Source organism: Protopterus annectens, chromosome 6.part0, assembly GCF_019279795.1.
Source record: "Protopterus annectens isolate FY-2018-M chromosome 6.part0, PAN1.0, whole genome shotgun sequence".
In the NCBI taxonomy this organism is placed as follows: domain Eukaryota; kingdom Metazoa; phylum Chordata; order Ceratodontiformes; family Protopteridae; genus Protopterus; species Protopterus annectens.
Genome location: NC_056737.1, coordinates 1610187708 through 1610213967, shown reverse-complemented (window position 1 = coordinate 1610213967; position 26260 = coordinate 1610187708).

Here is a 26260-nt window from a genome sequence, read left to right as displayed (position 1 = left end):
TGAAGTCACCACTCACCTAAATGCTCTGTCCAGATGCAGCCTCTATACAGGTTACATACTTGTCGAATGATGCACGGTAATGGTGTTCACAGTCCACAAGGGTTGAGCTACAACGTTTTCTTCTTCTTCTCATTTCAGATGCTCCCATTAGGGGTTGCCACAGTACATCATTTCTTCCTGGCCTCTGCATCTTGCGCTATCACACCATCCACCTGCATGTTCTCTCTCACCATAGCCATAAACCTCATCTTAGGCATTCCTGTTTTCCTGTTACCTGGCGGCTTCGTCCTTAGCATCTATTTCACAATATACTCTGCATCCCTCCTCAGCACATGTACAAACCAACTTAATCCTGCCTATCTGGCATGGTCTACTACCCTTCAAACAAGGCATGACCCTCTAATATACTTATTCTTAGACCTGTCCACCCTTGTCACACCCAGTGCAAATGTTAATATAAATTGATTAAGGGTAGAACTACAACAGGTCCTGGAAACTCTCACCCTATATGCCAGACCAATGTTATCTGGAATGCTATGGAGCACAGCATTATGGAACTCATTAACAGAGACATTATGAACCTGCAAACACTGCACCATACCCACTTAGGTTCTCTAAAGGCCAGATCATGGCTCCTCCACCTAGTAGACTTCAAGCCAGTCAACAAGGCTATAGGTGAGGGAGGGTAGGTCAACACAGCCAAGCTATAGCTCACCAGCAATTCATACCCATCCTACATACTGGTATTATACATAACCTCAACACACTGACCATAAACGATTGTTAGATGATGGCTTGACAACTGAAGCACTGATGTAGGACACACAGTAACATTTGCAGCCTGCATGTACTATTCTATACCAGTAACAAGTGGTATTCACCTGCACTCAGCCCTGGGACCACTCCTGTTTGGCATATAGCTTTCTTAGGTACAAGCAAACACAGTAGGGATATGTCTGCCCACGTTTGATGACAATGCATGCTGTAGGCTATACTTTATTCTCCAAATGACACACACATCCTCTAAAAGGGTATCATACAGACAGATACCTGGTGTCAAACTCATGCTGTAAAGCTATAAGCCTAAGAAAGCATAGTTATCCACTTTTATAAAACAAAGTATCCCCAGAGTACCACATAAGTAGTAGTCCCCAAAATGTGGAACAGGTACTAATGTATACATAGAGCCATGTGTTGTCATCTCTCCTTTGATGATCACATTACCAAAGGGTTTTGGAAATCCCTCTGTGGAGCACATAAGCAATAAAGGGTTTGCATGCAGATCCACAGAGGTTGTTGCACACTTATAATGATTAGTCATCTTTGCCAGACTTTGCTTACCTTGGAACATGTTTCAAATATACCTCAAACATAAACCCCCACTCACACTCTTCAGTAGAAACCGTGATGAGTGGATGTGAAATGGAAGACGTAGTCCAGGGATCACTGCAGTGGCTAAGCTTCTCACAAGCATACAGAAGTGACCTAAGGTCTAGAAAGCACCAACATGCTCTGGCAAAGATAACACATGCGTTCATGGAGAAAGCAGAGTACCCACCTATGAAATACTTGAGGTCACATGTATGTATATGGATTTGCCCCACAGCTACCTTACATGTGTAATGCACATACAGTTGTCATTGTGATATGTCATACACTAGAAAAATCAAAACCCACTCCACATTGGCCAATGGTGTCACACACCTGGCGCACAGACACAGTCAGCAAGTGTGAGATTCAAACTCTTTCCTAACTACATTATGACATTACTGCAGTATGTATTTACACGATGCGCTAAACACATTACTGGGATTTTATTTTTCTACAGGTATATTTGTAGGTTGGTGACATCATCAGACTTGACAAAGATGAGTATACCACTTTTAAGGGGTGTAAGTAGTCTCCAAAAAGGATGCTCCTGTGCAGGGAGACACACACACACAGTAGGCAAGTGCAGGATTCAAACCCCTACCTAACTACATTATGATATTACTGCAATACGCATTTACATGATGCACTGTACACATTACTGGCATTTCATTTTTCCACAGGTATATTCGTAGGATGGTGACATCATCAGACTTGAAAAAGATGAGTATACCACTTTTAAGGGGTGTGAGTAGTCTCCAAAAAGGTTGCTTTTTCCCAGGGAAACACACACACTCAGTTGGCAAATGCAAGATTCAAACCCCTACCTAACTACATTATGATACTACAGCAGTATGCATTTACATGACACACTATACACATTACTAGATTTCATTTTTCCACAGGTATATTTGCAGGTTGGTGACATCATCAGACTTGACAAAGATGAGTATACCACTTTTAAGGAGTGTGAGTAGTCTCCAAACAGGTTGCTCCTCCCCAGGGAGAGACAGACAGACACACACACACACACACACACACACACACACACACACACACACACACACTCACAGTTGGCAAGTTCTTAATCCAACCTAAGTATTTCTTTACACTTCAGCAAGCAATATGGAGTTACTGGGTGCAATACAGATATTACTTGCTGACAATCTGCACAAAGGTTTTTTTCACATTTGCTAATCTCAGCAGGCTTATCATACTAGCCCCGGGATTCATGAAGCTTGCGCCAGGCGCAGGCGTAGCATAGGTGGTATAACGCCAAATATGGCCGCCGAGCGATTCAGGTACGATCCAATTTCACGTGCACTACCAGCGTACGTCAGACCTGCGCAGCTCTCAGCTCATGTATGCTAATCACCCCATGCACAGTAGTGCAGCATGCAAATGAAGGTACATAGCGATTCATGAAGTGGTGCAGGCATAGCCTAAGCATACAGAAATATAAATCAAAAAAAAGATTTACATTTTTCCAAACAGAACATCGGAGCCATGAAAACGGACCAAACTTATGTATTACAAAGTTAACATATGCCAATGGCTAAATATACAGCCAACGGCATAAAAAAACACATACAACACATAAAAAATAAAATTTAATGTCATGACCATACTAATGCAAAGTACAACCACAGGGCATGTGTGCGCAAACGGGAACACAAGGAAAATATATACAGATGTCATAAAATTGCAATGTAACACAAATCATGATTTCGCCATAATAGTCAATGGTATGCATGCTACACCACAACCAAGGTGTAAGGGTTGCTAAGGGTCTGTGACAGTGTTCGGTGTGGTAACTATGAATTAGTAGTCAATGCCATGTGAATGAGGCAAGTAATACTGAATCTCAAATGTCCTGCCAGCCTAAGGATGTACCATACGGTGCAGCGGTACAGCACCGAGGAGTGGCCTGGAGGTATACATGACATCAGCAGTGGGGTGTGCCACCGTAGCTGTAAGCACATTGGAGCATTGCTAATCCGGGTTGCCCGTTGCTAAGCAAAGCCGCAGAATATGGGGTGTGGATGTAGCCATAGCTTTGCTTAGCTGAAAGCACACATGGTGACCGAAAACGCATGTGTACGTGGATGACAACGCGCTCAAAACCCAGTAAATGGCTGCATGTGGCGCGCACCACAGCTGAAATAGGAAGGTTATGGGAAGACAATAAGGAAATGCTGCAGTAGGGTAATTGGAGTACAAATTAATAATTAACACCTATTAACTCACAGTGGGCCATTGACGGTAGCTAGCAAGGCTGCTAGTAGCAACCTGCAGAACAGGATAGGGAAGGTGCCAGATTGCAAAGAAAAGAGAACCGTCACCACAGAGCAAAGCAAACCTGCAGTAGATCGGCTATAGAACACATTTTGCAAAACAATCCTGGGTTGGGAAAGTACAAAACAAGAAAGCAGGCTGCTGGATGCATGCCTGACAATGGGAGGGGAATCATTTGAAAAGTGAAGGCAAGGGCAAGAGATGATCCACAGCAGCTAAATGTAATTCAACACCAAAGGCACCACAATAGCAGTACGTGCAGTAAAACACATAAGTAAGATACCCTGCAGCTCTGATTGTACATACACACCCTATGACATCATCAGCGTCCAAAGCACAATAGTATAAAGTGTGAAGGCACCTCACACACACTCGTGTATTCCCAAACACTGCACCATCGGTGTAAACAGATGGGGAACTTTTACAATGTACTTGTTGGGAGCTACCATAGCTGTGATTCATCACCATGTGTTGGAGGCTGAAGGTGGTGTGGAGGATGATGCTGACAACCACCTCAGGCCCCGGAGGAGGAGAAGAATGTTCAGACCAAGGGTAAACTACCAGGGGCTAAATGATCTGGAGATAGTAGAGTGTTACAGGGTGGACAGGGACATCATACAGCAAATCGGTGAGCTGTGCCAGCCACGCCTCAGAGCCAGAAACAACAGAGGGGAACCCATCCCAGTGGACACGAAGGTATGTGTTAGCTCAAGAATACTAGCCACAGGTACCTTTCAAAGGCCAACTGGAGATATCATGGGGATCTCACAGGCATCAGCATCCAGGGTACTCCACCAGTTCCTGGATGCCATGTTACCACATGCCAATGAACATATATACTTCCCCTGAACTCAGGAGGAGTTGGCCAGCAATATGTTCCTCTTCCACCATGTGGCAGACTACCCGGAGGTACTGGGTGCAACAGACTGCACGCACATACATATCAAGTCACCACCCGGTGAGCATGGTAGGCACTACATAAACCGCAAGGGATACTACTCCATCAACTTCCAGGCCATGTGCAATACCCAGGGTATTATCATGGATGTGTGTGCTGGCAGCCCTGGAAGCTACCATGACTCCCACATCTGGCATGCCTCACAGCTGTACCAGGTATTTGTCAGGGGGGACATCACATATGGCCACCTTGTGGGGGATGCTGGCTATGCACTGGAGCCGTGGATGATGACTCCCATCAGAAATGCACACACACCCATGCAAGAACGCCATAATGAGGCACACACACAAACCAGAATCATCATAGAGTGTGTGTTTGGGATGCTGAAATCATGGTTCTGTTGCTTGGACATATATGGTGGAGCCTTGCAGTACTCTCCAGGCACATGTGCCCACATCTTCATAGTATGTGCCATGCTACATAATATGATCCTGCGGAAACAGCTGCAGTAGTGACATAATGGTGAAGGCCCTCACAGCCCACTGCAATTGCAAAGGGCATCATAGGCACAGAGGGATTCAGACCACGGACACCCTGTGCCAGCCCCAGTAGGCAGATGGAGGCATGCCTAATATGCCCATGCCTTGGCAAAGAGGGAACATATAGCACATACACTGACAGTGTAGGCCCCTATGGACTGACACACTTCTCCACCTGCAAACACAGTAAAATGGATGGCACACACATACGACCACCTGTAAATTGTCATGTATAGGTGGTCTACTGTGTGCATCCTACACAGGCAGCCCTCAACTATTGCACACACAACAGCTATTGGTACAAGGTAAGTCAACACCTGAACAGTAAATTAAGCTAACAGCATGTGTTGATACTGTATTTATAGGTTCCTAGGTACATTGGTAGGTACATGCCTGATTGTCAGAGGCCATTCATCAGCCTAGCCAAAATGTGTCTGCTGTCGCCAACCCATTGATTAACTAACTGTCCCTCTGTGGAGCAGAGCCAATTGTGGGATCCCTGGGGTGTAACCACTGTTCCCCACCCACTCTGTAAGGATTCCCTGGTGTGTTAATGAGGGGCTCCATATAATGTAATCAGGGATGTAGTTCCAAAGCATGGGGAGTACCCATGACAGGTATCTGTCACCCCAGCATTCTCCAGTTATAGTTGTGGCAAGATGTAGCACATTACAATGTGTGGCTCACTGTGACATGGATTCCCATAGCTGGAGCACATCTATTAAGTATCACTTGGACATACCATTAATAGGCATCATCCATATGTAAACTAACTGAGTTACACATTTGTTTGCAGTATGGAGGAACAGCCGTAGTACAGTCCACATACTAAACACCATAACACTTGTACATATCCCAGATGCCCCAGTGATAAAGCCACTGACTGTCTCGTGCATGTTCCTGGTTCCATGACCTGCAAGGGCTGTTACGTAATTCCGATGTCCCGAATAATGGATGTTGGATGCAGGTCATTAGAGCAGGTTTAAGCACATATTAGCGAGTTTATGCTCCAGCAAGTGTCGGTAAGCTTTGTTTAAACATGACTACATGGATATGCACAAAACAGGTCTAAGCTTTGCTGAATATCACGCAGATCATGGGCAAAGCTGGCCAGAACCACTGAAATCTGCATTATTCACCCTTGTACTAATAGTGCCTGCTCTGAGAGGTAAAACGACCACTGCCAGGAGTAAAACACGCAACCATGTACACAATCACCTACCACTAAGCTATATAAGATGTACCAATGGCAGGTGTGTATTGTGACAGGTTAAAACGCAAAAGGGTGAAGTTCGGGAAATAGTATACACCGCCATGTACCCAACGAAAGGTGTGTTCTCTCTCTCTCTTTATATATATATATATATATATATATATATATATATATATATATATATAATATAGAGATAGAAAGGGTGATAGAGAGATATATGTCGATATATACGGATATACATATATATGCAAATATATAGATAGGTTAACAACATGTACACAACCATGGAGGTACATATAAATAGGATACTACCAAATACTGAATGCTTTACATACCGACACGCTTAATCACAAGGCTTAAAGACCGAAAGACCACAGTACCGGAACACTAGAACTGTGAGTACTATTATCACAATGTTAAGTGACATTTAGTTAGTGTTTCTGGTGTTGCGGCCCAGGTAGGTACTGTATTTAAGTGTGTTTCTGATTGCTGTAGTGTGTGTAAGTGTGTGTTCTGAGTGCAGTGTGTGTTTCCGTGGGACTGCAATGTGTGTGTGTGTGTGTGTGTGTGTTTGCTTCATGTGTCTGTTCGTGCTATCTTGGAGGTAGATTATTACAGTAGGTGTGGTGTGAGGGGGTGCAGCCACGCACATGGGGTGTGCATGGGGCATGGCCACCTGGCCATATGTAGTGTAGGATGGTTTGTTTGGATGTGATGGGTAGCAGTGTGTCTGTGTGTGCATTTGTGTGTTCTGTGTTTGTGTTAGTTCTGGGAGTTTGACTGTTGTGAGTTTGAGTGTTCAGTATTATGGGGTTTGGGAGTCTGTGAACAGTAATGTGGTTGTTGGAAGTGTGTGCATTCCTGAATCCGTGGGTATGCCGTATACAGCAGTTGAAGTCTTCAAATATGTGCACAACATGGACCATAGCAATCACACATTCCGCCGCAACCGAACGTTATGAACAAAGGATATGGAGACTATATTATAGCAATAACCCATGCCTGGGTGTGAGTAATGCTGGGTTTACCCACGGTTGTCTTTGTTTGGCCACTCGGGCTTCGCCCTCGTGAACAAACAACACCAACAGTGGGTAAATTCACCATTACCCACACCCAGGCATGGGTTATTGCTATAATACACTATTAAAAATATGTGCTATGGACATGAGCTAAACATAGGGTTACCACCTGTCCCACCTTGCGAGGGGCAGTCCCTCTATGTGCAGTAGTGTCCTGACCAAAATGAGTACAAATACTAATGTCCTACAATCTCGAGACATTCTGCATGTTCCATAGTTAATGTAATGGTTGCATAAAATAGTCATCTGTATCTAACATACCTACATATAACAAGAAACAGGCTAAGCAAGTAAACCGCTACAAGAATATAAGCTTTTATATAGGCATATATGTAAAGTTCTATACTTTGTACTGACTGTGAGTATGTGTCAGCCTCTAAAATCCAATGTGTGTTCTGCAAATGTCCCACTATGTCCATTTGAAAAGGTGGCAACCCAAGCCAAAGAGGTTCAGTCACCAACACAACTCCAATGAGTTCAAATATCTGTGACAGAAATACATGAGACAGCTTTCATGTAGCAACATTTCATTACATACCGATGTATTTCTGAAGGGATTGAAGGACCAACATCACCTGCATGCTATATAGGAACCAATTAACAATGGCTTAATGAATAAGCCTGCAATAACCATAGTATTAGTCTACTAAATGATAGGTCTTCAATTAGGGAAGGAGCCCTCATACACATATGGAATATGTATAAATGCAGTTCCTACACACCTTCATCTGCTATGTACACCCACCTACATCTCCCCCACACCCAAAACAATTGCAATACAGACTGTAATAACATCACAAACATCCACTCACTCTATGACATCTGCAGAAGCCTTAACATACCTTGTGAGAGACACACTATAATGGCCCTATGTGAAATTGTTGCTGTTGTACAATGGAACAGACGCTGTTACAGGGTTTATTTGCAATAATCCCGTATCAGACGGCTGATATAACAGTTATACTCACTTGTAGGACTACATCCTCTAGCCATTACACACAATCCACGGGGGCCATGAAGTTAAAATATCTCTGTGTCACTCCATATAGCTGCTGCAATTCATCACAAACACTTCCAGGCTGTCTTCCTCAAAGGTAGAGCAAAGGGACAATGCCCAAGTGGAGTTTTCAGTTATACCCCACTGTTGCCATGTAATTGGCTAATGGAGTAGCTGCACAGCTGATGTGCATGTAATCATCTACTCCGGAACACCAATTGGTGGAAGGATACCACATGTTACTGGTATCTACGTATAAAAGGATGGCTTGTCATACATTCAAACCGTATGCACATACGAGAAAACCATTAAAACAGAAAAGGAATAGGACTAATATCGTCAACTCGGACTACTAAGAATGCATGTAGAACACTCAGTATGTTAGTGTATGTAGTGCCTGTTCTGTATTAATGAATGTGTACGCAATGCATATAGTGGGAAAAGGTATTATGTAGTGATGTATTGTTGAGCATAGTAACGCTCATAGAAATTGTGTGTACTGCTGTAGGCCACAAGGTAAACACCTCATATACCACAAGGGATGCTACATAAGGACTTTAAACACAACAATTCCACTCAAGCCGCTGTCAGTGGTAGGGTGTGTCCAACAAGTATGTGCCATAACAGGGGATAGTATATGTTGATATACTGTAACAGTAGGCATATGTATGGGTGTATAACTGAGAATAACATGTCTAAGATGGACCTGCTGTGCAATTATGATTTGCATTATTGGATATTGTTGCAAAAATGTGAAATGTACAGTATTGTAGGTAGATATGACTAACATTTCACATAGCATTACTGTTGTATTATGCAAACATCAGGTATGTCTATTGGCATGTACAATACACAATAACAGGATACATATGACTTGTAGTCACCAGACAGTGTATCAGTATGATAGCTAATTGAAATGGAAGAGCTAGTCAATTATCCATGCACAAAGGACATGTAATAGCTTCATAGGTTCATAGTTAGGTACTATGCTGTCTGGCCAAGTCCATTCATAAGCCTAACTACAGTGTTTTCACTTGCGGCACCTCCCTAGGTTAGTGTCCTGTGCCCGTGAACAGCAGAGCCATTTGTTTCCTGCACCTCTGTACAGCAGAGCCACTGCAGTGATCCCTGGTGTACATGTCTGTCTCCCATCCACCCATCGAGGTATCTCTTGAAGAGTGCTAGTGAGGGTCCCTGCCTAATGTACATAGGAATCATGTTCCAAAGCATGGTGAGTGTCCAGGTCAGAAATGTATCCCTCCAGCACATCCTAGTCATCGTTGCATTTAGGTACATATCCCAGAGCATGTGGCTCTCAGTGGCTTTTGCTTATGTGGAGCATATATTTCAATATTGTTTTGGACATGGGCTTTGTATGTTCAGCAGAGATCACCTCTGAGTATGCAGTATGCAAATGAGTACAGTTGGGGTTTCTGTAGTTGGGCTACATACGTCATCCTTCGGAGGTCAGTAGTCCTCTTGGTGTGGTAATGTTGTGGTATTTAAAGCCATTGCTGTTGTCTCATAAGGTACATCCCAAATGGGGTGTTGTACCCTTTAATGTGTTTCATAAGTCATTAGTAGAGAGGTACAATGGCTGCCTTTGTTCTGGCTACAAACCCATTAGAGATTAGGGTGGCCACGTAGAAGGATATCCATGCCACCTTGGCAATATGGTTATCAAAGGAGTGGGTGCTATCTACTTGGGTTCTGAGATCCCTTATTATGTCTTATGTATGTAGGGGACTATCGCCTATGTGATAGTCAGTGGGTGATTGGTGTAATCCAAAGGGGATGTCTATGCACCTTGTGGCATGCAGCTTGAGGCCATGTTATTGACACCAGGTATCTGTCCCAGTGACACCCTTATGGAGGGTGTCTGTATCAGCTGGTGAATCAATCACGGCCCCTAGTTTGCAGTCGTCTGCAAACCTATTCAGGGTAAGTCCTTCTGTGCTAGCCTGTACCTCAGAGAAGCATATACCGAACATGAGGGGCCCTATTACCGAGGACTGGGGGACACCAATTGTAACTGATTTACAGTAGGAAATAGGTTATGCTACCCTCACTGTGTGAGTTCTGTCCATGAGCCACTTTGCATAACATCTCATGAGGTAGGGGTTGATGTGCAGGTGGATGTGTATGTTGACAATACCAGAATGGGGAACGGTGTTGAAAGCCTTTGAGAGGACAATGTAGACTATGTGGACTTGTTTAGCCATGTGCCACAGCATGCACAGCAGCGTGATGAACTTCGCAGGAGGGTTAATGATGTGTGTAGCCATAACCGCACATACCAGCAGTTGCGCAGACACTGCATGGACCTGATCAGATGTGTGAAACAGCGTGCGAATGCAATCGCCAGGGAACAAGGTGCAACAGGTGGTGGGCCACCAACCCAGCCCCCACTCACACGTACCGAGGAGCTACTGGCCAACCAGGGGACACCATCAGAACAGCATCCACAAACCCTGGCTGCCATTGTGGAGGTGAGTGTCTCTCAACCACCATGCCTGGAGTTTCCTGGTAAGTCACTACTGCACATATAACTATTATATCCCATTTAGTTGCATGTGTCACTGTACAATATGTAATGTAACATCATATGCAAGGCATGTATACACACATGCCACATACTATAGTATGCTACTCTGTGTATGCACACATGTGCATACTCCATAGTATATCCTATTGTACTGGCAAATGTGTTAACATGCACATTGCACCCTGTAGCTGTCATACAGTCATGGATAATGATCATACTGCTGTGTTACCCCTATATAGTACCTCTGGCGTTCTGCAGAGACAGCAGACCATTACAGGTGAGACAGTTATAAGTATCAGGCATGTTAATGCACAGATCTATTTGCCATGTGGCCAGTTAGCACATGTACACATAATGTATGGTCCGGTCACAATATACATCTTTAATCCATCACACTGGTTACCCATGTGCAATACTTACAAGCTAAGTGAAACACCGACATGAAACCATAGAAACTGTCATTGCTAGATGTGTGGAAAGCTGTGCATACAACGGTGGAGATGTTGTTCAATGTAGGAATATGTACTATACATCAGAACTACACATAGGTTCATAGGTTCATAGGTTCATAGGTTGGTACTAGGCTATCGGCCCTAAGGCCTATGCAAGCCTAGCCATAACAATTCCCTGAAATTTTTTCCCACAATATTTACTTCTCTGCACCCCTGTCTAGCAGGGCGACTGACATGTTCCCTGGGGTGAATTTCCTATCTCCCATCCAACCATCAAGGTTTCTTTTGAAGAGGGCCAATGAGGTGCTCTGCTTGACATGTATGGGCAGTCTATTCCAGAGTATGGGGAGTCTCTGGGTCAGGAACCTATCCCTCCAGCATGTTTTGTTCATTGTGATGATAAGGTTTAGATCCCTGGAGCATGTGGCTCTGAGGGATTGGGATTTCTTTAAGTGGAGCATGTCCAGCAGCTCAGGGTTTAACATGGCCTTGTATGTTAAGCAGAGATCGCCTCTGAGTAGACGATATGCCACAGAGTATAGCTGGAGTTTTTTTAGACAGTCAGCATATGGCATCTGCTTTAGGCCTGTGATTCTTTTAGTGAGGTATTTCTGTGGCCTTTCCAGCTGTTGCAGATGTCTTGTGAGGTACATACCAAATGGGGCATTATACTCTATAATGGGTGTAATGAGGGATGAGTACAGTGGGACAATGACCTCCTTTTTTCTGGATGAAAAGCCCTTAGTGATGAGGTGTGCCATGTAGAAGGATTTCCTGACTGTTGTGGCGATGTGGTTTTCGAAAGTGAGACCACTGTCCACTTGTGTCCCTAAGTCTCTCATCACACTTTCAATGTGTAGTGTCCTACCACCTATGTGGTAGTTCATGGGTACATGTTTTTTTCCAAAGGGGATGACTACACATTTCTTGGCATTAAGCTTGAGCCCATGGCTCTGGCACCAGGCATCTGTTTCTGTAAGGCCCTTTTGTAGAATATCCACATTATTTGGGGATTCAATAATGGCTCCCAGTTTGCAGTCATCTGCAAACTTTGTTAGCCAGAGTCCCTTAGTGTTGGCCTGTACTTCAGAGAAGTAGATGCCAAACAAGAGTGGTCCCAGGACTGAACCCTGAGGTACTCCATTTGTCACTTGTTTGGAGCTGGATTTGGAGTCAGCTACTTTTACTGTCTGGGTTCTGTCAGTAAGCCAGTTGGCAACCCATCGAGTGATGTAGGGATTTATGCCCAGCTTACTAAGTTTATCTATGATTCCAGAGTGGGGGATGGTGTCAAAGGCCTTGGCGAGGTCCAGATAGGCTGTGTGGACTTCCTTACCCTCGTCCACAGCTCTGGAGACTGACTCAAAGAAGTCAATCAGATTCAGGAGACAATATCGGCCCTTCACAAACCCAAACTGGGTGGGGTCCAGTGTCTGGAGGTTGCCAATGTCTTTGTTTATAAGTTCCATGATAATGCATTCCATGCCCTTGCAGATCAGGCTTGTCAGACTGATGGGACGGTAGTTCCCAGGATCCAAGGTGGATCCTCCCTTGTGGAGCGGGATAACTGTAGCTGTGCGCCACTCAGTGGGCATGAAGCCTGAGGTGAGGCTATGATTAAACATGACACTTAGGTGGGGTGCCAGTTCATTTTGTAGTTCATGTAGTACACAGCCTGGGATGTCATCTGGTCCCATGGATGCTGTATTCTTAGCTTTGGAGAGTGCTGTTTCTACCTGTGTGGCTTTGATTATCGGAATTTGGCAATCTTTTGGTATTGAGATGGGCCCTTTAGGGGGTGAGAGGGGATTGAAGTTGGCACTAAATTGATCTGCCAGGATATTGGCAATATCCTTGGGATCAGTATATTTAATGCCATTCTGTTGTAGTTCAGAGCAGATCTGAGCATTGCCATTTAAATTCTTGACATAACTATAGAATGCCTTGTGGTTGTCTTTGGAATCTTTGGTAATTTTATTTTCATAACTAGCTTTTGAGGATTTTATGAGGGATCTCAGCTACGTACTGAGGCTGGTGAGGGAGTTTTTTGCATCCTGGGATTTTCCTCTTTTCTGCAACAGTTTCTTCCTTCTGTTGTATAGTTTGTTTATAGCAGGAGACCACCAGATTGGCTTCTTTTTTTTGGAGAAGAGCATCTTGGTTCTATTTGGGATGGCACGATTCATGCAAGAGTGGATGTGCTCGTACAATGCCTTAGTATAGGATTCTGCAGTCGAACTTCCAGATCCCGTCTGTGTGGGTGTTGTGAAGTTTGTCACTTCTGACTTCAGTATTATGAAGTTGGCTTTGGAGAAGTTTTTTAAGCAGGTTTCCTTACTGGGGGGTGGGGTGGGATGTGGATGTCAAGGGTGATTTGCTTATGGTCAGACCTGACCAATGAGGGGATGAACACTGGTGTGCAGCATCTGTCTCCCATGTTGGTAATGACCAGGTCTAGGATATTGGAGCCCCTGGTGGGACAATGGATTAGTTGATCCAGGGCATTGGAATTTATGAATTCCAAGAACCACTGGGAAAAGGAGTTGGTACCTGAGTAGTTTTCCCAATTAATGGCAGGGTAGTTGAAATCACCTAGTATTAGGGTGTTTGGTTGTATCTTAATATTTTCCAGTATGTTTAGGAAGGTGTAGTGAGAATCTTGGGGTATGGTGGGGGATCTGTAGCAAGCTACAATTTGGATTGCAGTCTTACCTAGTGTTAGTTGCACCTGGAGAATTTCAGATGCATTGTGTTGGGAAACTAGCCTGGAGGTGTGAATATCCTTGGTGAATATGGACACTCCTCCACCTTTAGTGTTTCAGTCTTGGTTTTGTGGCCAAAAAGTGTGGTAAGAATTGTTGCCTGGTATTGCAGGGGTGCTCTCTGGAACCTTGAACCAGGTCTCAGTCACTGCACAGATATCGATGTTCTCCATTTTTAGGAGTGCCTCGAGAGAGTGCATTTTGAGGTTTAGACTTCTAGCATTCAGTAGCATTACCCTCAGATTTTGCATGCTTGTATCTGTTACGGTGGTGGTTTTATCCTTTGAGCCTTGCCTAAAAAAGGCATTATAGGGGTGGCAAGAGCTTTAGCCAGTAACCTGAATCCCAGGGGTGACATGTGCAGACCATCTCTGGCAAAGCCTCGTGGTTTGTCGATCATGTCTTCCCAGGCAGACAAATACTTGATCCCCTTTGAATGACACCAGAAGCTTAGCCAATTGTTGAAGTCAATCATTTTGTCCTTATACTGTGGTATCATTCTGGGCAAAGGCAGGATGCTACTCAGGGCTAGGGTCATACCTGCCTGGGTCACATGATCCAAGACCTCTTCCATATCTCTTTTCATGTAGTCCAGGGAGGTACGTCTCAAGTCATTTACTCCAGCATGGACAATGACAGAGTCATATTTGTACTTATTGTGGAGTGACTTGAGTGCATGCGTTATGTGGCGGACCCTGGCATCTGACAGGCAGCTGACTGTAATTTTCTCCTTGTTCAGCCTGGTGAGTGGGACATCAGTGTGCCTGACTATAGAGTCACCTATGACTAAAGTGTTGGGTACATTGTCTTGCCTTAGGGGCTGTTGTTGGGTGGCACACTGGTGTTGTGAGCTATGCGTCACTTTGGTTGTGACTGGTGTTTATTTATGTTTCAGCTTCGGATGTCCTTGTTGCTTGGGCAGGTTAATGTTAATGGCCTCCGCATATGTGGGTTTAGTGTTGCTATGTGTGGGAGTGGATGGTGTGGGTTTTGAAGGGCTATGAGTTGCCAGAGGTGTAATGCAGGTGTTAGCCTTCTACACAAACAATACTACACAGTGAGCTGAAGTATGGGCAGCCCACAGGATTCACCATTGTAGAATATGCCCCTGCAATGAGTGCACACATTGTGATGTGCCATCTGACATGTCCATGACATGTTGTGGTCCGGCTGCAACATTGTCTCACTATCCCATAAAACATATCCCACATACCAAACATACAACCCTTAGTCTGCATAACCCTGTGGACAGTGGAGTATCTGACATCTATGGGTGTATGTCATATGGGACAACACAGACATGTGAGATAGACAGCCTTCACAACCATTTGGCCAACACATGTTCACACATGGCCATGAAGGATGGCCAGAAACATGTAGCAACACACAGTAGATGTGATGTGTTTGTGTGTACACCCTGTTGTACATTGGCTACACATGGTCCAACTATAGCCATTATTGAATGGTTATATTGCAGTTGTGGAACACTGGACATCCTACAAGCCTGTGCACAGCTTGTGGAGGCATCACTTAATTCGACCACATAAGATGTGTTGAACATCATGACTGTGTCACAGCATGACAGTAGTCATGTGTACAGCATCCACATACCTACACAGACAACCACATCAGGCTACAGATACAGTACATTTCCCTTGCTGCTGTTGGACATCACTGTCAGCCATGCACCTTGTGTGTGTGGTACACAAATTTCATGTGAGACATGGTGTATTGACAAGTCTGCCATGTGCGGACATGGTTGCCAGGCAGCTAAGATATGTTAGCAGATGTGCAGGGGTGTCATCCATATGTCCTTCGGTGACCTGTCATACATTACACATCATGGTTTAGTGTGTATACACCTCAGCGATGTGGGTCACAATCCAGAGTATATATGTATTGTGTATGCACACAGTCATGGCTATGCACTGTGTGTGTAATCCACACTGTATAGCAATAGAGACGTCTCATGATTCCATGCAATGGCACTGTGTCTGTTCTTCACACTGTATAGCAATATAGATGCCTCATAATACCCTTCAATGGTCATGCACATCTGCTAAAAGTGCATTTTATCTGTAGGGCATACAGACAACACTACAATGTGGCACCATTACACCACTGTACATGTGTCAGGACACCATTGTGTCAAACATGTATGCATGTCAATGCACACTTCAGCAGATTACATGTCATACTACATGTTAATGTCAAGGTCATATGCCTCACATCAGCCATGTGTACTGTTAACCTATGCTGGTCCACATGGTGTAACACAGGGATGCATGCTTACTACCATGATTGTGTGAAATGCATGGCTTCTGCTATGACACATGCTTGCTGTTGTGTATGATGTATGATAACTACCACTATTATTGTCTGAGCTGCATGCCGTCTGCTGTATCACATGTATGTTGTATGCGTTCTGTCAAATCACATGCATGGTGTGTGTGTGTGTGTGTGTGTGTGTGTGTGTGTGTGTGTGTGTGTGTGTGTGTGTGTGTGTGTGTGTGTGTGCATGTGTATTGTAATGTAGAGTCTTAGTTTGCCTTCACAGGTGATGTAGGTGTGTTATGCTCCTGCGGAACATCTGATGTTAGTGTCCCCACAGACTCTAGCAATGATGGTGAACATATGCTTGAGGCACAGGCAGGGTTGTTGGGGGCTGAATCTGTGCCATTGGTTGCCATTCCACCTATATCCCCCTCATCCCCACACACAGTTCTCATGCCAACACATACCCCATCACCAGTGGCCATAGAGGAAGGACAGTTAACGTGTGGTAGCTTGGAACAAGAACATGTGGTGGCTATAGAAGGTGTGTATTCACACCATGGTGTCAGTCAAATGACTGGAGATGTGCCACACAGGCATGTGGCCAGGGCTGCTCATAGGAGGACCTCTGGCCGACATGCCCTTGCAGGACAGAGCGCAGCAGCTGGTGTCACCAGACGCATGTTTCAGACTGTAATGGCAGCACAGGCACGTGCTGAATAGCAGAACAGAGAAGGGCAGAGGCTTCAGAGGGCTGCTATCCGTTCATTAAATGACAACATCCAGGCATTGGCAAATGTTCAACAGCAGATTGCTGATGTTTTGGACAGACGATTGGGTGACATGGTTGGAATCCTTGACCATGGCATGACAATCCATGAGCATGAGCTGTCTGTGCTGGAACATCTGGTAGGAGTAAGGCATAGGGTACGTGGACGTAGGCCAGCTACATCACTTGGTGCAGGTCTACGTGAATGAGCTACCTCACATGCCTGCTCCTATAGTGGCGGTAGCAGCAGCAGCAGTGCAGCTGGTGCTGCGCTGTCCACACCAGGACACAGCAGGCCACATGGACGTGGCCCTGGATGGTCCCAACAGGGACATGGTTCCTGTAGACATGTGTCATCGGACAGTACCCAATCTGTACCTCTGCCTGGTAGTGCCCGTGCAACCCCTGGCAGGCACAGGTCACGTGTCTGTGGCCAGAGACTGTGAGCTATAAATCCTGGTCTGTACAGTCTGGAGCTGTCAATAATACCCCTGTGTAGGCCAGACACATAGCAGAACTGTGTGCACACATACACGCACACATTAGAAACATCTGCAGGGCACCGCAACACTCACATGCATAACAACCACACATGGCCAGTTAGATCACATGCCCTAACCCACACACATGATGTCATCCACTGATGCAGCCAAGGCCCCTGGCAAACATTATCACCTTGTGCATATGATGATACCTGTGCCACATCCCTGTCATTCACACCATCGGTGCAGGGACATGTGCATATGGTCTGATGCACAGGGTGAACAGAATAAAGAGCTAAGTGTAGATTACAATTGTAGTGTACTGTTGACACACAGCAAACATACCATGTAGTACAGGTTTATAGGTTCATAGGTTCATACTAGGCTATCTGCCCTAGGGCATTTATAAGCCTAGCCAGAGTGTGTTTGGCTTTCGCCACCCATTTTAAATTAATTTTGCTATGCCCTTTTTCGAGGTTAGTATACTGTACCTCTGTCTAACAGTGACACAGAAGTGATACCCGGGGTAAACCTATGATCTCCCATCCACTCATCAAGATTCCTCTTGAAGAGAGTCAATGAGGGACTCTGCCTAACCTGGACTGGGATTTTATTCCAGAGTGAAGGGAGCCTCTGCGTTATGAATCTGTCCCTCCAGCATGTCATATTTATTTCAGTGTTGAGTTTCAAGTCTGTCGAGCGCGTAGCTCGATGGGATTTGGATTTTCTGAGGTGCAGCATGTCCATTAATTCCGGGTTGGACATGGCTTTATACATCAGGCACAGATCGCCTCTGAGCAGGCGGTATGCCACTGAGTAGAGCTTGAGTTTCTTTAACCGGGCAGCATATGGCATCTGTTTGAGCCAGGGGCATTGTACTCAATTATGGGCCTGATGAGGGATGAGTAAAGAGGCACGATGACCTCCCCTGATCTAGATGTGAATCCCTTCATGATTAGGTGGGCTATATAAAATGTTTTTCTAACCACTTTGGCCACGTGGTTGTCAAATGAGAGATTGCTATCAACTTGGGTCCCCAGGTCCCTAATTACTTCTTCTGTACTTAATGGATTACCACCTATGTGGTAATTTGTGGGCATTTTGTTTTTGCCAAAGGGGATGACTATTAGCTTGAGGCCATGGCTCTGGCACCAGTTGTCTGTTTCTATGAGGCCCTTTTGGAGGATGCTTGTGTCAGCTGGAGAGTCGATTATGGTGCCCAGTTTGCAGCCATCTGCGAACTTGGTCAGCCACAGTCCTTCCATGTTGGCCTGTACCTCCGAGAAATATATACCGAACAAGAGAGGTCCCAGGACTGAGCCTTGTGGGATGCCACTTGTAACTGGTTTGGAGTCTGACATGGCTCCAGCAATTCTAACCATGTAGGTTCTGTCCTTGAGCCAGTTTTCAATCCATCTAGTGACATAGGGGTTTATATTTAAGCTGGAGAGCTTATCTATAATGCCCAAGTGGGGTATTGTATCGAAGGCTTTTGCGAGGTCCAGGTAGGCTGTGTGGACCACCTTCCCATCGTCAATGGCCTTGGTGACTGTTTTAAAGAAATCAACCAGGTTTAAGAGGCAGGATCTGCCCTTAACAAAGCCAAACTGGGTAGGATCCAGTGTCTGTAGGTCCCCAATATCTTTATTTATGAGGTCCATGATGATCCTTTCCATAGCTTTGCAGACCAAGCTAGTCAGGCTTATGGGGTGATAGTTTCCAGGATCCGTTGAGGCACCACCTTTGTGGAGAGGGACCACTGTTGCTGTACGCCACTCTTTGGGTACATATCCTGTAGTTAGGCTGAGATTGAACAGTAGTTTTATGTTTGGGTTTAGCTCTTCTTGGAGTTCATGTAGGATGCAGCCTGGGACACCGTCTGGTCCCATTGATGCTGTGTTTTTTGCTTTGCAGAGGGCAGCTCTTACCTGAGCATCTGAGATGTCAGGGGGGCAGCACTCTGCTGGGATAGATATTTGCCCTTTTGGTGGGGAGGGGGGGAGAAGTTTGCACTGAACCTGTCAGCTAGGATGTTGGCAATGTCTGTAGGTTCAGTGTATTTTTTGTCATTTTGGACTAATTCTAAGCATATCTGGGAATTCCCACCCAGATTCCTAACATAACTAAAGAAAGCCTTGTGATTATCCTTAGTGTCCTGTGCAATTTTTCTCTCGAAGCTGGCCTTAGACGATTTTATGAGTGCCCATAGTTTTTTGCTAATTCTGATCAGAGATGCCTTCCCTTTTTGGGATTTTGCTCTATCATGTAGTAGCTTCCTCCTTCTATTGTGTAGTTTGTTTATGGCTGGGTTCCACCAGACAGGACGTTTGCCTTCAGAGGATTGGGTCTTGGTTTTATTTGGGATTGCATGATCCATGCATTCATGAAGGTGTTCATAGAATGCGTTTATAAAGGATTCTGCAGTCTGGGCCGTATTTTCCACAGGCCTGGGGGCTTTGAAGGATTCCACCTCAGTTTTGAGGAGTGTGAAATTTGCTTTAGAGAAGTTTTTCACTGTGGTTTTCAGGGCAGGGGGTGGAGTCGGGATGTGACTATCCAGTGAGATTAGTTTATGGTCTGATCTTACCAGTGAGGGATACACTTCTGGTCTGGAGCATAGAGTCCCCATGTTGGTGATGATCAGGTCCAGTATGTTTTCCCCTCTTGTGGGAGTGGTAGCAAGTTGTTCCATAGCATTTGAGTTTATAAATTCTAGGAACCTTTGGGCTAGGGTGTTGGAGCTAGAGTAATGCTCCCAGTCTATGTTTGGGTAGTTGAAGTCGCCCAATATAATGGTGTTTGGAGATACCTTCATATTTTCCAGTGTTCTCAGGAAGGCTGAGTGGGGTTCCTGTGTTTGGGAGGGTGGTCTGTAGCAGGCTATAAACTGGAAGGCAGTTTTACCCACTGTTAGTTGCACATGGATAGTCTCTGATGCTTTGTGCTGTGCCACCAACCTGAAGGTGTGGGTATCTTTGACGAATATTGATACTCCCCCTCCTTTTGTGGTTCGGTCCAAGTTTTGGGGCCGAAAAGCATGGTATGAGGTATAACCTGGTAGTGCTGGGGTGCTCTCAGAAGCCTTGATCCAGGTTTCTGTTACTGCACAGATATTGATGTTCTCTATGCTAAGGAGAGTTTTGAGTGTGTGCATCTTGAGGTTTAGACTTCTGGCATTGAGTAGCATTACTCTTAGTTTCTTATCCCTTGTGATACCTATGGAGGTGGGTTTGTCTTTTGAGCCTTGCCTAAAAAAGACACTATGGGGGTAGCAAGAGCCTTTGCCAATATCCAAAAGCCCAGGGGTGACAGGTGCAAGCCCTAGCGAATCATGGCCTGTTGAGCATGTCATCCCAGGCTGACAGGCATTGGATCCCCTTTGAATGACACCAATACTTAAGCCAACTGTTGAAATTGATCATCTTGTCTTCATATTGTGGCATCATTCTTGGTGAGGGTAAGATGCTACTCAAGGTCAGGGTCATACCAGCCTGGGCCACATGCTCAGAGAGCTCCTCTATGTCTCTTTTCATGTAGTCCAGGAGGTACGTCAGGTCATTCACACCAGCACGGACAATGACAGAGTCATATTTGTACTTGCCTTGGAGTGACCTGAGTGCTTGTGTTATGTGGCAGATCCTAGCGCCCGACAGGCAGCTCACCGTGACCTTCTCCTTGTTCAGCCTGGTGAGCAGGACGTCAGTGTGCCTGATGATAGAGTCACCTATTACAAGTGTATCAGGTGTGTTGTTTAGCCTTAAGGGCTGTGACTGTTCTGCACACTGGCTTTGTGAGCTATGTGTTGCATGTGTTTTGTTTTGGGGTAGCAGTTACTTGGGTGTCTGCTTTGGAGGTCTCTGCTGCTTAGGCAGATTTTTATTTAGAGCCTGCGAGTATGTTTTTGTGTGTTTATGTGTTTGGTTTGCTGTCGTGGTAGGTCTATCTGAGACTGGAATTGTAGTGACTGTGGTTTCCTTCTCCTCCTGACTGTTTTCGCCAGTACTGAGTTGAGAGAGCTTAGCCTCCAGTACGGCTATATGGATGCATCTCTCACATGTGTTGGAATTTGTTGGGAGGAGGAGAGGGTTGTCTGTGTACATGAGGCAGTTGTAACATTGCCTCAAGATTCCCAGATTCACCAGCTGGACCGGAGAAGAGAATGACAACTGACCTTTGGACATGCTAGAATAGTATTGGGAATTCCGTTATAATTGAAAAAAAAGGACCAATGGGGAACGTGGTACTCAAGGGGAGTTTGTGAGGGTGTAGTGCTTTTAATTTTTTAGTGCTGACTTATATAATTGCTTTAGTGGGCAAGTGCCAGGTAACTTAAATGCAATGTGTTACAGGTAACTTAAATGCAAAAACGACAAACAGTAACTTTCTTTCAAGTGAAACAAGGAAATAAGTACAGTGAACAATGCAGATATCACTAGGGATCCACAGAAGCACTGAAAAGCCGCGTTTTAGGTGGAATTAGCATTTCAGGAAAATAACAAGCAAACAAACAACAAGCATACAAACAAAGCTAGATTCAGCAGGCCTGGAACTAATACACTTTTAGAATAACCGACACTGAGCCCTCAATCAGCAGTTCCCAACTTAGAAGGATGTAAGCTACCTGTCCTGCCACCACAGTGCAGGCCACAAACATTCCTAATGTAAAACAACTGGTCTGAAGCCCAAGTGCTTAATCCAAAAGACTTAGAATGATAGCTACACTTTAATCAAGTTACTACCAAGCAGTAATAAATACAACTGAATACTTTAAAGAATGCCTGGATTAGTGCTCAAGTTATACAAACAAAGCTAGATTCAGCAGGCCTGGATCTAGTCTATGCTACAGCAAACAAGGTGTACCAATTTCAGTAAGAAGCAGTTCAAATATGCAGGCACTATAAGCCTTTAACCAGAAATTCCCTGCTCAGAAGGACAGAGTCCAGCCTCTCCTCCCACAAGAGTGCAGACCACAAACCCTTTTAATGTAAAATAACTGGCCTGAAGCCCAAGTGCTTAAACCAGAATTAATACACTTTTAGAATAACAGACACTGAGCCCTCGATCAGCAGTTCCCAACTTAGAAGAATGTAAGCTACCTGTTCTGCCACTACAGTGCAGACCACAAACCTTTGTAGTGTAAAACAACTAGCCTGAAGCCCAAGTGCTTAAACCAGAATTAATACACTTTTAGAATAGCAGACAGTGAGCCCTCAATCAACAGTTCCCAACTTAGAAGGATGTAAGCTACCTGTCCTGTCACCACAGTGCAAGCCACAAACCTTCCTAATGTAAAACAACTGGTCTGAAGCCCAAGTGCTTAATCCAAAAGACTTAGAATGATAGCTATACTTTAAACAAGTTACTACCAAGCAGTAATAAATACAATTGAATACTTTAAAGAATGCCTGGATTAGTGCTCAAGTTATACAAACAAAGCTAGATTCAGCAGGCCTGGATGTAGTCTATGCTACAGCAAACAAGGTGTACCAATTTCAGTAAGAAGCAGTTTAAATATGCAGGCACTATAAGCCTTTAAACAGAAATTCCCAGCTAGAAGGGCAGAGTCCAGTCTCTCCTCCCACAAGAGTGCAGACCACTAACCCTTTTAATGTAAAATAACTGGCCTGAAGCCCAAGTGCTTAAACCAGAATTAATACACTTTTAGAATAACAGACACTGAGCCCTCAGTCAGCAGTTCCCAACTTAGATGGATGTAAGCTACCTGTTCTGCCACTACAGTGCAGACCACAAACCTTCTTAATGTAAAACAACTGGTCTGAAGCCCAAGTGCTTAAACTAAAAGGCTTAGAATGAGTTACACCAAGCAGTAATAAATACAATTGAGTACTTTTAAGATGACGCAAAAGCAAAATAAAGTAGGAAGAAACACAAATACAGTAAAAGCAGATACATTTTTTTTTGAGTGAGCAAATGAGATGGGCCCAGGAGTTACAGGTCAGGAACAAGTGCAAATGCAGGCCTTCAAATCAGAAAGTTGAGAGAGATGGAAGACCACCCAAACGGCCAAAAACTACAAATTCTGGGCCAGAACCACTCCTTATGTGGTAGACAGGTTACCTAGTGCTTACCACTCCCACTGATAAGCTAGAAGGCTTCCTTCCAACACAGAAAAGCTTGGGGGGCTCAGAAGCTTACAAATAGTCCTGGATACAGCAAATCTGTATCTGGAACACTAATTACAGGAAAGGTAGGAAACAGGTTTACAATTTTTTTTTCAGAAAAGTAGCAAAAACAGTAGTAAAAACAATTCACATGCAGTGCAAGCTGGCACACTTGAGTATGTAGCAATATTAGTCCACACACAGTTTGAAAAAATGTAATTAAATTAAAAAGGACTAAAAGCAAGTGCAGAAAGGGTTTATTAGGTAGAATGAGGTAAAGAGATGGGAGTGGGGGAGTGTCCTAGATCAAATCTACAGTGGGGTGGGCACTGCAAAAGCCACCAAATTTAAACTACAACCAAGAACAGGGGGGAGTTTCAACAGAGATGTGAGGAATCAGAGTGCAAATTATAAAACCAAAAAAATATATACTGGTCTCTGTATATTTGCAGAACAGTAAGACAACAGATATCTAAGCAACAATTTAGCTCTATAATACAGAATAATACAGGAAAATATACTCAGCTCTGTATATTTGCAGATAGTCTTGTAAGGCTGTCTCTCAACACACAGGTTCCACTTTAAATGCAGACTGCTGCTTTTAATAGGTCAAATTAAGGGAACCTTGAGTTAACAACACACAAGCAATAGAAACCAAAATGGGGGGGGGGGGGGGCGCTGGGGAAGACAGTTTCAACAGAGATGTGAGGAATCAGAGTGCAAATTATAAAACCAAAAAAAAATACTGATCTCTGTATATTTGCAGAACAGTAAGACAACAGATATCTAAGCAACAATTTAGCTCTATAATACAGAATAATACAGAAAAATATACTCAGCTCTATATATTTGCAGATAGTCTAGAATGCATTGTTTTCTGTTCACGGTATGTGTCTTGGTAACAACAGTAACAGCATGTTGGTAATGATGTCCTGCTTCCCTCCTTCAGGTCTAATTGCATGTGCCATTGAGTACCAGTGTTTACAGTTTCCCATGTGTAAATGTGGACTACTCACAGGCATGTATGCCAATACCAGCATGCTATACGTAGCTTCAACCTCACTGTTAGAAAGGCTGACATTCCATAGATGTTTACACATCTACTGATCCAGGAGCATGTGAGCTGTGTACTAAGCTACAGTGGCTAGAGATGTGACATCCATACTGGGTGATATCACAGGTACAGTTACATGGGGCGGGGAGTTTGCATAGCAGTCTAGCTGATGACAAGGGTAAAGGCCAGTTGATAGCTTGAGGCGTCACTGTGTAGCAGTAATACATATTCACATTACAGGATGAGAACATGCAACTACACACACACACACACACACACACACACACACACACACACACACACACACACACACACACACACACACACACACACACACACACAGGTATTCGCACACATGTATTCTGACACAGTAACACGCCCACACGCACGGGGTCAATGACACTGTAACACACACACACACTTGATAGTGTTGAGATGGAGACCCCTGCCAATGTGGTAATCACCATTACAGTACTGTGCACCCACATGAAGCGACACAGAGAATGAACATGTACAGGTAGTCAGTAATACCTAAGATCAACGGCATCATCGGGGTAGTAGATTGCATCACCTGGAGGGGTTAGGGGTCCTATCTGTTCACTATGGTAACATACATCCTCACTCCATGGACCAGACAGCCATACATACACACACACACACACACACACACACACACACACACACACACACACACACACACACACACTATGGAGTCCACAATTGAATGCACCTATGAAATTACACATATAGATAGCTCACATGTGTGTGATACACACCCCACCCCTGTCTATGTTTTGCTTTCTACACTGCAGTATGTACAGATCTCTACAACAGTGTACAGGGGTGTGTAACAATTGGGATGTATTCCCCACCATACGTGGCATATATGGACACACAAGCAAACACACATGGCAGTATTGTGAATTAAACACCTGCTATCTTATGATACGTATGACAGACATGCAGCAGTAATGCCCACATTACAATGTGTACTGATGCTACCTTTGGCAATTGTGCTGATATATGCACACGGGAGGTCTTAAGTGTTACAGGTGTCAAGTGATTTACAGTCAGTGTCACCCTGACCGCTGTGTAGGTTATATGTCTTCCCCTTCAATTAACAGAAACATAGCTTAGTGTTTGCACATGTTATGGTAGGATGGCTTGTGACACACCTGTGAGCTGTCTTCAGCAAACATCCATCTGCAAAGTTGGCCCACCACTTTATGTCCACACATCCATCCATACCTGATGTGCATCTTACCGTACTGTCAGTATTTCACCATATACAGTTGGTAATGATGGGGCTGCTTTGCAACTGCATGTTGTAGTAAGATACAGATCACCTGCAAACATCAGCTACTGCACATGCCTGGTAGCCGAACACACACCACTACATGTACATGTGTGT